Below are 15,459 nucleotides of genomic sequence, written 5' to 3'. Positions count from 1 at the left end.
TTCACCTTACTCCTCATGTTATTTCTGCCATTACATCACATGGCCTATCAAGTCTTTTATCCCCCCCTCCCCCGCCGTCCTGGTTACAACTTCAACAATGTAATCTCAGAATCATTACACATATAAAATAGGAAATTATTAGTGAACACCAAAGGCATGGTAAAAAGATGAAGAATAAAACTTGTGCAAATTGTTTTTTTTTCCTATGATTTTCAATTATTTATCAATTACAGAGTCAGTAACCTTCTACATGTCAAAACTGATGGAGAAGTAGGACTCTAGTGACATGTTTCAGTTCCAAAAAGAAAATATTTAAAGCTAAACCTTAGAATATTGGTTTCAGAAATATTCTCCTTAAATTCTTGCTGGCACATGATCGTATAATTCTCTTTTTCTTTCACATGTTGCTTTAACTATACAACAATTAACCCATTGAGGACGAGTCCCGTGTAAACTCGGGCAGGTGTCTATGGGAAATGCGTGTTGTAGAAAAATCAAACTGTCCTTAACAGGTTAACAGGTGGTTTCTTAAAATTTTATTCTAGCTTTCAAGACATCTTCCCACTGTTAACTTCATACATACAGACTTATTATTTGCAATGCCAAAGCAAAATAAGGATACAGTCAGACACCCAAACAACATCAAATGCCATTCTGTAAAACTGCAGTACACAGAGTTACTGGAAATTTCTTCATTCCTTTGTATGTCAAACAGATTCAACTTTCAGATGAAGTCTAATCCAAACTGATGCACTGAGCTGAAATGAGACAACGAACAAGCAAACAAAACAAAACCTATTTCAGAGGAAAAATAATTAGAGTCGGAAACAGCTATCAAATTTCGTTCATGCACCATGTACTGTGACGTGCATTCCTGATGCGCATTCATTTCGGGTGGCATGGAACTGAAGGTCAGAACCTCCCACTGTATTTCACAAAGAGATACACGTGTAGCTGCTGGCTCCAATACATTAACATTCACACAAAGAAGAAGAAGAGTGTGTACCAACACAACCGCTGCAGGGTAACATGGCTGTTTCATCAGGTTCCCACACACAGAAGGCATGTCACAGTTTTCAATATCGACACAATGATTTGTCCTGCACCGTGTTCATGTATATATGTCTGCAAGGTATGAATGCACATAAATAATACAATGACCACACAACCCCTTGTCCTTTTCTCTTCATTTCCATTAGTATATATCTCTCCTTTATACTTTTTCTTCCTATTTCTTTCTCCTTTTCACAGCTCCCCCCCCCCACCCCTTCTCATGTTCTGTCTCCTTCTTTACAAATGTACATCTCTACTTCTTGTGGTCTTTTTGGTTTGTTATGTGTGTCGATCCTTTTTCTCCCTTTTTTTGTTCTTCTCAATCTTCTGCGTGTGTGGGAGAAGACGAAGTGGTTTCTCCTCGTGAGGGGCTAGACAGGGCCCCCGACTTGGGTCTGCGCCGCACACTGTATTCAATTACGGGCAGCCTCTAGAGAGGGAGTCGGTACAGCCGTCGCTCGCAAGGCATTCTGGGGCGTCTCATGCAAGCCTGTTTGGGCTCATTACGGGGTGGCTGGTGACTCACGTTGTAAATCAAAACATCAGATTCGTGATCGTGATGTCACATTTATGTACAAGAGCAGAGCCATAATAGTGATAATAATGATTTATGGCCTTTATCTGTTTGTTACTTTATCCCCCAGAGAACCTCCAATGTGTAGGCACTGTTTTTCCAAAGAGGCCTGCTGTTCTATTTCCCAGCATGGCCAAGTGTTCATTTGCATACCTTAGTCAAAGGGGACATGGTGGGGAAAACATCTTACATAAAGGATATTACCCAACCAATAAAGTGCTTTTGTCATGGACATTTAATGAGTTTAACTCATATTTACATTTAAAGAAAAATAGAAACTAATACTTTGTCTTTTAGGGTAGGGGTTAGGGGACTGGCTCATTTTACATTACTAATGTTTGTAAGAAAAGTGGAAGAAAGTGTCCTAAACTTTGCTCTTACTGGTTCAATTCAACAAAACATTTAATATAGCACTTGCTGTGGACAATGAACACTATGGAGTGCCAAAAATAATGAGAGAATCTGGAACAATGAGCATTATATGTTTCAGACATTATTACCCTTTTTGTGCCCAAGCACTAATGAGCTTAACTTACAAAGCATTTTCATCAGCATTCAGTACTGTATAAGCTGTTATTTTCGCGTACGGATATTTTTGCGAATGAGGAGGTCTCAGACATTTTCGCGAGATGTTGTTTTCGTGATTTGAAACCGAGGCTATCATAAATGCATTACTAGCCTCGCAGATGGCGACATTTTCGCGCGTTGTTAATTGCGTGGTCCACCAGCAATTCGCAAAATTCGCGAAATAACAGCTTACACAGTAATCCATCCAATCTCTACCAAGTTGGAAAGTTAGCAAGCCCACTCAGGTTGTAGCCTATGTGCTACAGTTCAACAGGAGTGTCATGGTATTACCACGCTATAGGGATTGGGGGAATCTCCATTCAATGACAATTAATTTCCAGCATTTGTGCTCATCAGTGTAGAAAGCACTCCAGCATGAGTGCCAATTTGCAAACACAACACAGGAAGGGTTGAAACAAAATATTCTTTGCAACTACACTGGACAGCAAAAGAAAGTACCCACTTCTGTCAAAGGCCGCACACAAAAATTCACCCCCTAGAAATAAACATTATCACATGCACATAAGCAAGTGAGTGTCTTCATAACAAAGAAGAACTTGACATGCACAGCATCTTGGTCACTTAATCAAAAGTCATACACCAAAGCACTTTCAACCATGCAAAAATGGCCACTGAATGGACAACATTTTTAAACAACCAATATGTCAAAGTGAACACCTGTTTTGTCAAAATGATGTTAATGAGTGTACTCTGTATTTAGGGATGCTATCCTTCCTGATTATGCTAATTCTCAGAATAAAATCAGTAAGCTCTTTAGACTGGACATTACTTTACTCTGCTTTAAGCAAGCTTCCATCAGGAAAATTATGCCACGTCTTGTAAGGCTTGTAAGGCTCATTCTGTTACATTTTGTGACTTTTAATTCAGTGACCAAGATACTGTGCATGTCATTTTTTTCTTTGTAATAAAGATAATCACTTGCAATTGGGTATGTGATTACTAATGGATGTTGCAGCATACCTGCGTAAAAAAAAAAAAATGTTTATTTCTAGGGGGTGAATTTTTGTGTGCAGCCTTTGACAGAAGTGGGTACTTTCTTTTGCTGTCCAGTTTATATCGATAAAGATACATATTTTTGATTTATGGGAATTCTCACCTTACCCTCACTTGAATGCACATTTCATAATATTTTTGTGCAAAAGCTTTATAATAGAAAGAAAAACAAAATTACATCTTTTTTTACCCTGCACTCTGGTGCCTTATCTTTGCCACACCATGAAAAAAGACTGCAGCATTCAATATCCACCAGTTCTCTGGGGGCAAATTGCATTTCGCCTACAACAAATTTAAATCATTATGTGATCTCCATCTCTGGCAACAGGAGAAGCTGATTAGAGTCCAGGGCGGGGTATTAGAGAGCAATGTCTCCTAATAGTCTTTACAAGGTTGCTGTCAATACACTCTGAGCTTTCATATTGTACTAACATTGTGCAGTCATCAGAAACAGTCATGGACCATTAATATATCAAGTTCCCCCCTCCCTTTCCATCATAAATGACATACCTGGGTCACATCAAATTCAGGGCTAATTCCCATGTGACCTTTTAGGGGCTATATGAAAATGATAAAGCATCGCAATATTATTTTGTCATAGTCCTTCCTCAGGATTAAGGAGGGCTGGATAGTACCGGAAATGGCAAAGGTAGTCCTGGGCATTTTGTTTACATCACACAATAATTTATCAACAGCAGTACTGGATCTCACAATTGCCTCTTCATTTTTTCCTCACTGACTGACAATCACTAGTACTTCATATCTTTAATAATCTGCAACATCTGTCACCATGAATGAAAAGCTGGCACAATACAGATGTAATATGGTATCGGTGGTAAAATTTGGTCTCATGAACATTGAGGGGTGCACAGGGTTAGTTGACCTTTCTCAATACATCCCTTCATTTATCTACATATATATCCACAACACAGGTAGCATACACATTGCCACCATAATCCTCTTGTTGTTTATATTGTGTTGTCATACTACTGTTCACTGTAATCAAAATAATACAAATCTGCAAATTAAACTAATTTTAGTGTAAGGTCACCATTGTATTCTTGATATTTGCTATTCTTTACTGTGCTCCTTCCCATTTCAATATGCTTTTAAGTTCCACTATCTAACTTGCTTGAGAGGTATAAAAGACAACTTTGATTAGCAATCCAAACTCAGTACTTTACATGTCATGTAAAGAAGCAATAGATAGTTTATCTACTGACAGTGTATCTATTTCATTTTTTTTTGCGCTATAAATAGGGATAAAGAGTGTACCATCATGTCTATCCAATCACATGGGGTCCAAAGAGAAAATCAACTTAACATTTGAGACTACTGCACTGACAAAGGGAAAGTGAAAGCTAAATATAACTCCAATAAAGAATACAAATGGAGGTGTATACATAAAAAAGAAATACTACTCCCACATCATTATCAAAGATGCAATATTACAATTATCTATCAACAGTGAACAAGAAGGAAGATTGACAGTCAGCTGCTGCTGAATTATCCTCCCAATAGTTTCAACCTGCCTCGACAGCCATCCATCACTGATCACAGAAAGACGTGAAGACAGCTCAGAAATCTGATTAGTGGGCTAAATGTAAACTGATTTATCCATTCAAGCTGAATTAAAAGTTTATTTATAGACCCAGCTCTGTTCAGAGCTTGCTTTCCTTTTCTATCAGGTTTTATTTTTGCACTGACACAAAAGGGTTCGCTACATATTAGGATATTTATCACTTGCCACTCTCGAAATACAAGCTCAATTTCATCAAATTTCAATAAAACGACAGCAAATAGCAACAAACCTTTCAATAATGGAGACACATTAAACTGCATTTACATCTAGAGGAAATGTATCTCTCATTGAGATGATGCTAATGAAGGCACACACCCACTGTCAAACTCAAAGCACTGACGTCACACTTTAGAAAGGGATCTCTTCAGATTTGAAGGACTCCCTCAAGTCAATGGGATTCCAAGCACACACTGACACAAACATGTACGGATAAATCCCCAGCAACAACCCCACCCACCCCAAAAAAGAAAGAAAAATATTGACTGACAAGCATTCCATCCAGGACAACACTGCAGCCAATATATATATTATCTCTCTCTCTCTCTCTCTCTTTGTCAGTATTTACCATATAAGGACCACACTTCACATTCCCCTCATCCACATTTAATATTCAGAAAGATAAGACATTAAAGCTTGCTCAACCATGTAATACCATAGATACAACTGGTGTATAATTACACCAAGAATACAAAATATTTCATGAAGGGTGGTGAACACTGTCACGAAAGAAATATACTGATGCATTAGAAAATTGACCATTTTGGTTCTAAAAGCAGGAAAAGTGCAAATTACATGTCAAAACATGCTAAACAAATTTAGAGAATTTTTTTCACTGTACTGCAAAAGTGGACATTTTCTAGATGTTAAAATCTTTGCGCATTTTGCATGATGAGAAACTAGCACAAAAATAAAAGCACACAAATATCTCTGCTTGTTATATGCAACGTTTTTTCATATTTTGATTATTCAGAGTTAATATAAACATGGGAAATGGGAAATTCATCTTACCCGGCCAAGCACGAAAACTTACTCATTCAAAAATACCTGCTTCTCCAGTAAATTTATTGAAAAAAAACAACAACAACAAAAATCATACTTTTATAGTATGTACTGTGACAAACAAAAAAAATTCTGGTTGGCAGCTCTGTTTTATGAATATTTCAACTACAACAACAAAATAGATAATCATATTTTGCCATTTCCTTTAAGCTCTGTGTGAATGAGTTGGGTATAAAGAAAAGATATATGCACCTGTCTTTTGGGAAGAAAAAAATCCTGGGTACAAACAGAATGAATTGGCTGCCTCTGATGGAAAAGGCTATGATAGGCTTTTAGTGGACAAAAGCATCATCAAAGGCAAACTTGATCTTTCATTCCGGCATTTTAGTGCTCGCCTGAATACATACGACACATCTCTCATCCGCATAAATTTTTTGCCACTTTTGGGCTTTTAGGCTTCTAGGCCTATTCTTTCAACTTCAGATTTTCCAGTAATGCCAGAGATTGTTAAGTGGACATGAAGAGTTTGAATATATATTCACAATTGTGGGCATTAGGGTACTGACAATGCATCACCTTCATGGGAGAGGAAATATTTTCACTTTTTCTCTCTCTGAGACAAGTAGCCCTAGAAATGCTGATTTATGATGCAGGACTGTTCAAACAGAGAAGCAGAATTCTTCTTTAATATCTTCTTCTTCACTTTTTCAACCTCATTTCATATAAATAGAATCACGTATGATATCAACCCTAAATTATTTATCAGGTATGTTGATTGTAAATATACCAGTTGTTCTTTAATGAAACAGGGCCCCACCACAAATCATTAACACATTCTGTCTGATGTAGCTAAGTATACAACATGAATACTTTAAAAGCTATTATTTTCGCATACAGATATCTTCGCAAATGAGGAGGTCCCAGACATTTCGCCAGACGTTTTTGTGATTTAAAATTGAGGCTATCCTAAGTGCACTAATGCTTGTCCATTCAATCAGCTTTGTGCATCAAGTGGCAATATTTTCGCGCATTGTTATATTCACAGCCCAATAGTGATTCACGCAAATTCAAAAAAATTTAACCAACATGAAAATAACAGCTTCTACAGTTATGTTGGTTTGCATTGCCCCCCCCCCCCCCCCCATTAGACACTGGCTCCCTGCATTTTTTTCCCCCCATTTTAAAGGTCCTGTTTACCTTTTGGAGCAGTGATTTTAAAAATTTTCAAGATATCACTTTTGATGCATATGTGTAGGTCAGTTGTGTCACAAATCATCCTACCATATAAAATTTTTGCAATAAAGCCTTAGATATAAGGAGATATCACTATTTTTCTCATTTAACCATAACTGTAGACGGTTTAGTCTGGAATCATTTTTATTTCAACTATCGTTCACATTTTGTATATTTAAGAATACTTAACATTGATCATACTGGTTCAAATTTTAAATTAGTTGTTTCTATCCCTAACTCACATTTTAGAACTATTTTGAAGCACTAATGCTGGGTTCCTGTTTCATCTGCAAATGGTAAACAATGCCTTTAATACATCCCTTTCAAAGTTTTCACCCATTCCTCTGATGCATCCCGTTTTCCTGAATCACATTTTCTGTGTAGTTGGCAAATGATCACAACTATGCAAAAAGTCATGATGAAACTTATATGACATGTTGATAGAAATAGCATTTCAAGTTTGTGGGTTTTTTTTCCCTGTTTTTGAAGAGATGTGATGCTGAAATGAATAACAGTGATTTCTACCTCACATATCATTAAAGCTAAACATGAGGAATTTTGGTCTTTTTTCCCCCAAATGACACAGGATGGGATGTTGTTTCTCTTCTTTGATTTGCCCACACAAGAACAGCTACCAGAATAGAAGCCGACATATACAAAAGTCAATGCCACAAGTTCAGAAAAGCGGCAGCCTGGCGAGCACCTGTACCACAGAGCAGGCTACTGACGTCATCAGCCGTCTCTGCGAACATACCCGAATATCTTTGAAGCAGGGAAATCATTGACCTTGAGGGCCTCAAACACATGCAAGAGCCTTTATGCAAATAGTCCAGATGTACGTGTAACATCAAGGACCCTGCTGTGAGTTTGCTTGGAGAAACGGGAATCCTTTCCTCACTCGCCTCCCGGTTGAACACCCCCAAGTTATGCAGGATCGATGGAACAACCTCTGAAGGGAAGACAGGTCACTGTAAAAACTCAATGGATGATTTATGGCTGCTTCCCACAAGAGTGACATGATATAGAAACAAATTATTTACCCGTTATCTATTGTCATTTTTGAGGGGTTTTTTTTGTGTGGTGTGTCGGTGTCTGTGTGTGTGTGTGTGTGTGTGTGTGTGTGTGTTTTTATGTCAGTGTATGTATGTCGATGAGTGGGTGTGTGTTTGCCCCCCATGAATACCACAAGGGAACATATTTTCACATTTAATTTTATTCCCCAGGCTAATTTTCCTATTTGTCAATCATATATATCTATAAAGAAGCATCATGGATCATTTTGTAAACAATTCTCAAACCTACACCCTACCATCCTTCAATAAAAATATTTTGCTCTTTCACATCTATCGCAAGTAAAAAAATCAGGAATATTGGTCAAATATTGAATACTGAATGGTCACATCAAGTGCAAACATTTGCCTGAAAACTCTCTAGATGGAGACTGATGCATCTATTACATCAACACACAACTGCAAGGCAGGGTCAAAGAACTTCAAAACACATTTTAGGATTCAATGCAATGTTTTTGATAACATTCACTGAGAAAAGCGTTTCAATATGGGTTTGATTTTCGTTTCTCTCTTTGAATATTTCATCACAAGGGGATATGGAAGCTTTCTCCGTGACGTAAGTCGCGACAAAACATACGCAGGCAGGCATTGCAGCAAATTGATAATTCATTCCCGTTCTCACTATATTCTGCTCGACGCTGGAGCTGCAGACGATAAACCTGTATAAATGTAATTTCCACCACTGAGATGTGGAGTCATTTCAGCACTTAGTGGTTCATTGATGGGCTGATACAATTTGGTTTAAAAGGTAAGGAGTTCCCAATGCATTACTATTTTCAAGTGATATCACTGAAATTAAAAACTCAGAGTCAAATTATAATGCTCACCAGTTTCTTTTCTTTACGCTCTTGAACTTATCCCCCTGATACTAAATTATGCCATGCTTTTAACATCAATATTGCTGTGCAATTAATTTTTCACACTAAGCAGAGTTGCTCTCCAAATCATATTTGTTGGTTCTTGAATGTGTGCTGCGCAACTGCTTACTTCTATGTTTTCATCCAATTCACACACATAAAGGAAAAAAAACAGAATTCAATATGACATTTTCCTGCATGAAACTTGAAATGCTGCCTGAACGTATGGCCTGAATAGAATCTTCTAGCATACTTACATGTGCTCCAATGAAACTGTTAGGGGGAATCGTGGTTAGTATGTTATACTAAAAATAGTACCAAATAATACATGCAGGGCACATGAACACACACATACCAGGGCGATATTACTGACGAGGTGCATGGATTCAACCTGTTCAAAATGTGCAGAGAAATTTGTGAAAATATTTTTGCAGGTTGTAGAATTCAGCTCTAAAAGGGTAGAGTACAACAAGCTATTTGAGCTGTAAACTTGATTAACACCTTGCGTGTGAATTAGGTAGAGGTGTACTATGGTAATCATGTTTCTGCATGATTTTGTTTACCTTTCACACAGCCAGCTAGGCACTATATTTGCACTGCAGCATAATGTGTGTATAGTACTGCTGATAAATGTGCAGGTAAAAATGACCTGAAATAAAAGTGAAGAAAAACAGAAGATCTACAGCCATACCCTCTACTTCAGCCAAAGAACCCAGCCTTTCTGTCAAATGAGTCTGATAGAACCAAATTGCTGTATCCAACCACTTTGTAATTTGACAGCTTACAATGACAATATCTCAATACAAACATAACTTTTGATCATTTCCCTGGTATGAAGATTATGGTTGTTTAAGAACTGGAGGCTTTCCAGAATGTGACGAAGCTAGAGATCAAAGTGAAATGCACAAGCTGTACAGTGAACAGGGCTTTATTTTTATGAAAGATGTTAGAATAGCAACTCTTGCTGTGGAATGGCAACTTCCCATAGCAACAGCCAATCAGGAAGGTGGATTCTTGTCATTACCATGACAACTGCCATTCAGCAAGAATTGCTATTATATCACCTTTTTTTAATTAAATGGGTCCCAGTAATTGGGGGGGGGGGGGGGGGGGGGATCCACAATCTGTATTCATTTGAATTCAGTTTTCAGACTGTCTGTGCCAACTATGCAAAGAAATCACACCAGTGTATTTGAGGAACAGAGCATAATACTTAGTATTAGAGGGTTAAATAAGAAGGCAACAGTAGACTATAAATACAGAGCAAAAGCCTGGCTTCTCTGTGAGCAAGTCTGGCTACCCCCACTCAGATTACTTGGGTATGAAAATTTGACACCACACACAACCCAGCCCACTGGAGCCATGCCTGGCATGTCTCCACAGCCCCAGTGAGGTTGCACCACCTTGATAGGTAGGAGTTTGTGACGTCACGCCTTTGTCAATGGGCAACTCCTACAGATTAGATTAATCAAAGCAAAGGTGGGTTTTCTCTTTGTCCCGATGTCATCCAATGACCAAAAGTAGCAAGAGGAAAAAAGCCAAAACACACTATCATTAGTGACATTCTACCATCACTTCAGCCCTGCCAATTCCGGATGAGAGTAACAGATGAAAAGTTCAAAGTAAGGACTTGTTTGCTCCCATCAACTGAATGTCCAATGCAGCTGGTATCAAGTCAGGCAAAGCCAAATTGATTTGAAATTGAATAGTTACATGACTGATCAAGGAGCGTGATTGCATTTTGATTGGCGGGATCTATTCTCCACTCGCCGGGCTTTCGGCGTGCACATTCTGCAGCATCGCTGGACCCGAAAATCAATCTACGTGTCTTGACCGCAAGTGGGCGGGTCACTGTGTCCAGATGGATTGGCTTGCAAACACTGGTTGGCATCTGGATTCAGTGGTCCTTGAGTAGCATACCAGGGCTTTCCAGCATGTCCGCTTTGTAATTACTTTCTCTCCACAGAGAGGCTTACATCGCCCATGCACGCAAGCATGTGTGGAGCTTGACAAAGCATCTCAGTGTATGTTGTAACCTGTAAGAGTGTTTAAGTATAATGTGGGGATGTATCTACTAAGAATTTCTATACAGATTTTCTCTATTCAACAGATGTCTACACCAATACAAATGTATCTCTCCACAATTGTGCTGTTGGTAACATCGTTTTCAAAAGCTTTTCTCATATTTTTCAGAAACAAAGTGCCTTGGATCATTCAATGGCCTTTGATACTGTTTTGCTCACAATATTTTCAGAATCATGAGTTAACTCCTGGAAGACTTAATCTCGAGTGTTGCACAATCCAAAAGAATTCTGATACAGTCCAAGAAAATGGATAGTGAAAGGGTGATTAATGAGTAATGAAGACTTATTTGAGTTACAAAATTGTACTTAAATGCTTCAGTTCATTAGCAGTCTAAGAGCTGACCTAACGTTAATATCAACTTGTGTCAAGGGAAAGAGAGGCCTTTAAATGTGGATTAAATAAACAGCAGAACAAAATAAATGACTCATTACTCATGCAGCAGAGAAAAATATTGTTTTATCACCATGAATCTATAAACATCAAATGCATTTGCACAAACAAGAGAGATGACTGCATCGACTACTATCTTTCCTGATGTCAAAATAACCCATCAGATGGAAAGCAACTAGAAACAGGATAAATATTTCATCTGCATGAAACAACAGCTTGGACCCTTTCACCAGCATCCAGCAGAGATATTTGTGTGTCAGGCCATGGCATATTTACGACCCTCTCAGGACCTTTTGTGGTGCTGTCTCCCCCTCAGCCCCCCCCCCCCTTCATCGCCAACACCAGAGAGAGAGAGAGAGAGACACACACACACACACAAACACACACACACACATACTAAATTGTAAATTAAATTTGATTTATCCGGCATACAGATGATGAATTGCCTCATTGGGTGGAGCGGTCACGGGATAGAACAATGTCAGGATACGCAGGTCTATAGCTGTCTAATCCAGCCGTGGGGAACACCCATGATATAGAGACCGGCCTTTACAGCCAACTTCCACTTGATATTCACCGCCACCCATCCGCACTTCTTGACGTACACTCCAGCTGATATGAATCGTCGAGGCTAACGTTCAGACGAGAACTTTGTGCACGTCACACCGCGGGCCATGGCAACACTCGGAAGATGAAGTTAGGGAGCATAGATACATGTGTGCGGATGGGGCCCTATTCTAACAATAGAGAGAAAACGATTGTAACTGAACCACTTGCTATTTTTGATCTTTCACGGCCGGATAATGAATAGGGTTTAGCATCATATTCTTGTAAAGTGAAGCACCACTTTCTTCCCCCCACTGCTGGTTTTATTACCCTTGAGACTTCCAATGGTACTATCACCTGATTGATGTCATCTATAAAGAGCACAGCGGTGGTATTGTAGCTCAGACTTGATATTCCAAACACAAGGCAATTTAACAACTGCCGGCGAGAACATGGAGGAATGAACAGCCAACTTTTTTGTCTGCACTACATGCCTTGTAAAATGTCTAGCATTGTGTGACAGCACAAAAAGGCCCTATGGGGGGGGGGGGGGGGGATGGGAGGATACATACTTCCATACCTCCCCTCTACTCCTCCCATCCCCCCCCCCCCCCCCCCCTCTTCTCCAAATCTGTGGCACAGCCCAGAAAGTGAGACCTACAGTGTTGGCCATTTGCTATAAATGGGACAGTCGTTATGGCAGATGGACTGGTCTGTTATGGGACCCATAAGAGCTAACATGCACCTCATGGACCTACTACAGGGATGGAAGTGCCACATACACGCACACACACACACACACACACACACACACATACATACATACATACACACACTGCGCTTTGACTTCGGCACTGAAAAATATGAGTTTGAAACCGAATAGAAAGCTACTCTGAGCAGCTTCCTGCAACAATAATAAACCCGTAAATGTTTCCATGCAGCATGCATGTACCTGATTCTTTGCTCCGAGGCAAGTCATACAGCAGCTACTGTTATTGTTACATGTACCGGATGTACTGTCTGTTTATATTCATAATGCTTCCCCAAAGCACCATTGAATCACAAAGTGTTAGGGTAAACAATTCTAAATCAGGACAAGAGTTTCGGGCCATTCTCAAAATTGAATTTTTTCTTTTCTTTTTTCTTTTACATCCCCCACTTTTCCCAGTTGCTTTGACAGTTGTAAGTATAAATAGTAAAAACTTGCAGGGCTATAGCCATCAAGATACACAGAGTTTGAATGCACAACAGATAAATGCCATTTCCAATGAACTTTTAAGCGAGGTCGTCATCAAATAATTTAAAACACAAGTTTTTTTTTCACGGCATGAAATTTTTCGCGAATTAGAGCCAACGGCCTTTTTCTTAACATGAAATTTTCGCACACTGCCTCTAACATTCAATGCATATAGTGTAAACAAGAACTTTTGCGTGCACTTTAATTTCGCGAATCTTTGCTCTCGCAAAATTAGCAAAATTAAAATGCATGCGAACATTCCCTGTTTTACAATACATAAAAATTACATCTTTTCAAAGATACTGCACTCATTAGATAACAAGAAGAATTTGTGAAGATATCATTGAAATTATCATGTATATTTTAGATATTTTCTTTGTTTTCAGCAGCTTCAATCTCAGATATATCAAGTTGATAAAAAGATAATGGATTTAAACATTGGCTTTTGCGTTTAAACTCTTCATACAGCTACATACACACAGATGTCTCGCTGCAGCTACTGCTTCAGTGACAATTAGTGTTGGTTTTTGGTTACTCTTCTCTAGTGTCATAGGGTCCTGGTAAATATATCTCACTTAGAGTGCTTTCTAAGCTCATGCAATAATGTACACCACCTCCACAAGTTCCATACAACACCTCCTGATAATCAAAAGTTTGACCTGGAGTTGTTAGTGGGATGCCATAGCAACTTTTGTATGACTTTTGTCAGTCATTTGTCAAACACATCTCCATTTGCAGAGAAGAAGAAAAAGTACACAAAATGACAATATGCACTATCTCTAGGCAGCAGTCTGTCTTACCACAGACACACAATGCAGATGGTAACAGGAAGACCAACTGACATTATACAAACCTCTCTCCACTGTGATGGAAATATTTGTAAAACTGTGCACATCAATTCGAACAAGTAGCTCCCACAGCAAATACTTTCCACATGCCCCCCCCCAAAAAAAAAAAAAACACAAGCAAACAAACAATCCAGAAATATGACATCAACTACAAAAGCAGTCAGTTTTCAGCAAGACGTAACTAGAGAAGTGATCATGTTGATGACCATTACAAAGGAATTCTCAGTGTCTACACCATCCCTTCAACTGGTTTCAACCAAACAAACATAAAAGTATGAATATGTGCTGAATGTATTGATCTTCCACGGTGTTGCACGAGGTCTTCATCATCAGTTAAGTAGCTTTAAGAGTATATGTGTGTGGGGGGGAAGGGTCAAACTGACCTGAGTCGTGGGTCATGAGGGCTGCCCGCCCCTCCTTGGTGATGAGCTCTGACCGCTCGTCCCCAGCCAGCATCTTGGCCAGCAGGAGGGTGACGATGGACTCCAGGCTGGTCTGGTTGATGTCCAGCAGCAGGGTGGCTCGGTTCACAAAGTTGCCCACGTCCAGGGTTGCTCGCACCTCGGCGCTGAAGTCCTTCATCGGAATCCTCTGGGGAGGTCAAGAAACAAGAAAAAAGCTGGTTTCTTCATTCTGTCAAACTTTGCAAAACTTCACCAATAGTAGACCGATCTGATCTGGCAGAAAATCTACCATACTACGGTGTCCCAAGCGTGCACGCTTTAATATGCTGAATGCATGATATTATTTATAGCAGCGGGTGCGAGCCAGTCACCATAATTATATGTGACCGTGCACCTCAAAACGAACATAAAGTCGCACACACTCATTTTGCGTGAGGACTGAAAATAAGTGAAATGGGTCAACCTAGCCGAACTTGACTTTTTCATATTTTCTGAAAGAGGGGGTCTTCTTTTACATTATACTAAAATTTGGTATCATAAAACGGGCAGGAAAGTGTGTTTTTTTAGCAGTTTATCTTGAACATTTTTTGGTAGAATAGTGTGATTAGGTGTGTCTTTAGAATTCCTTTTCATTTCTGAAAATCCTTGTCCACACTCTTCACTTTCAACTCTAATAACTTTTGAAAGGATAATGCTACTGCATTGAAAGTTGGCATTAATTATGGACAGAATGTGTTAATGAGGCACGCTCAATTTCAGTTTAATCTGATAATCCCTTCATTGTTATTACTCTGGTGGTTAACTTCCTGTTTTTTGTCCCATTCATCGCACAGCCAGCACGGTTTGGTGAAGATTAAGTGCTTGAATAGACACTGTACTACTTCAGAGCCTCTTTACCCAGTTCACACTTTTCCTGAGTTTGTGCTTTCTTTCCAATATTTAGATAGGTTAGTAGAGTCCATTTGATTTGAGTTATACATCATTTTAAAGCTTAAAGTCT

At 39.1% G+C, this 15,459-nt stretch overlaps 1 pseudogene; it reads right to left on the bottom strand.

Moving 5' to 3' along the window:
* LOC139709194 (solute carrier family 4 member 11-like) overlaps positions 1 to 15,459 on the bottom strand; it is a 208,963-nt pseudogene that overhangs the window by 105,559 nt on the left and 87,945 nt on the right.

The sequence above is a fragment of the Diadema antillarum genome, unplaced genomic scaffold (assembly GCF_040938485.1).
Source record: "Diadema antillarum isolate AM-2024a unplaced genomic scaffold, OU_Dant_1.0 seq00001411_RagTag, whole genome shotgun sequence".
NCBI classification, from domain to species: Eukaryota; Metazoa; Echinodermata; class Echinoidea; order Diadematoida; family Diadematidae; genus Diadema; species Diadema antillarum.
Note: the sequence above shows the minus strand (reverse complement) of the source record. Positions and strands in the feature narration are given on the sequence as shown.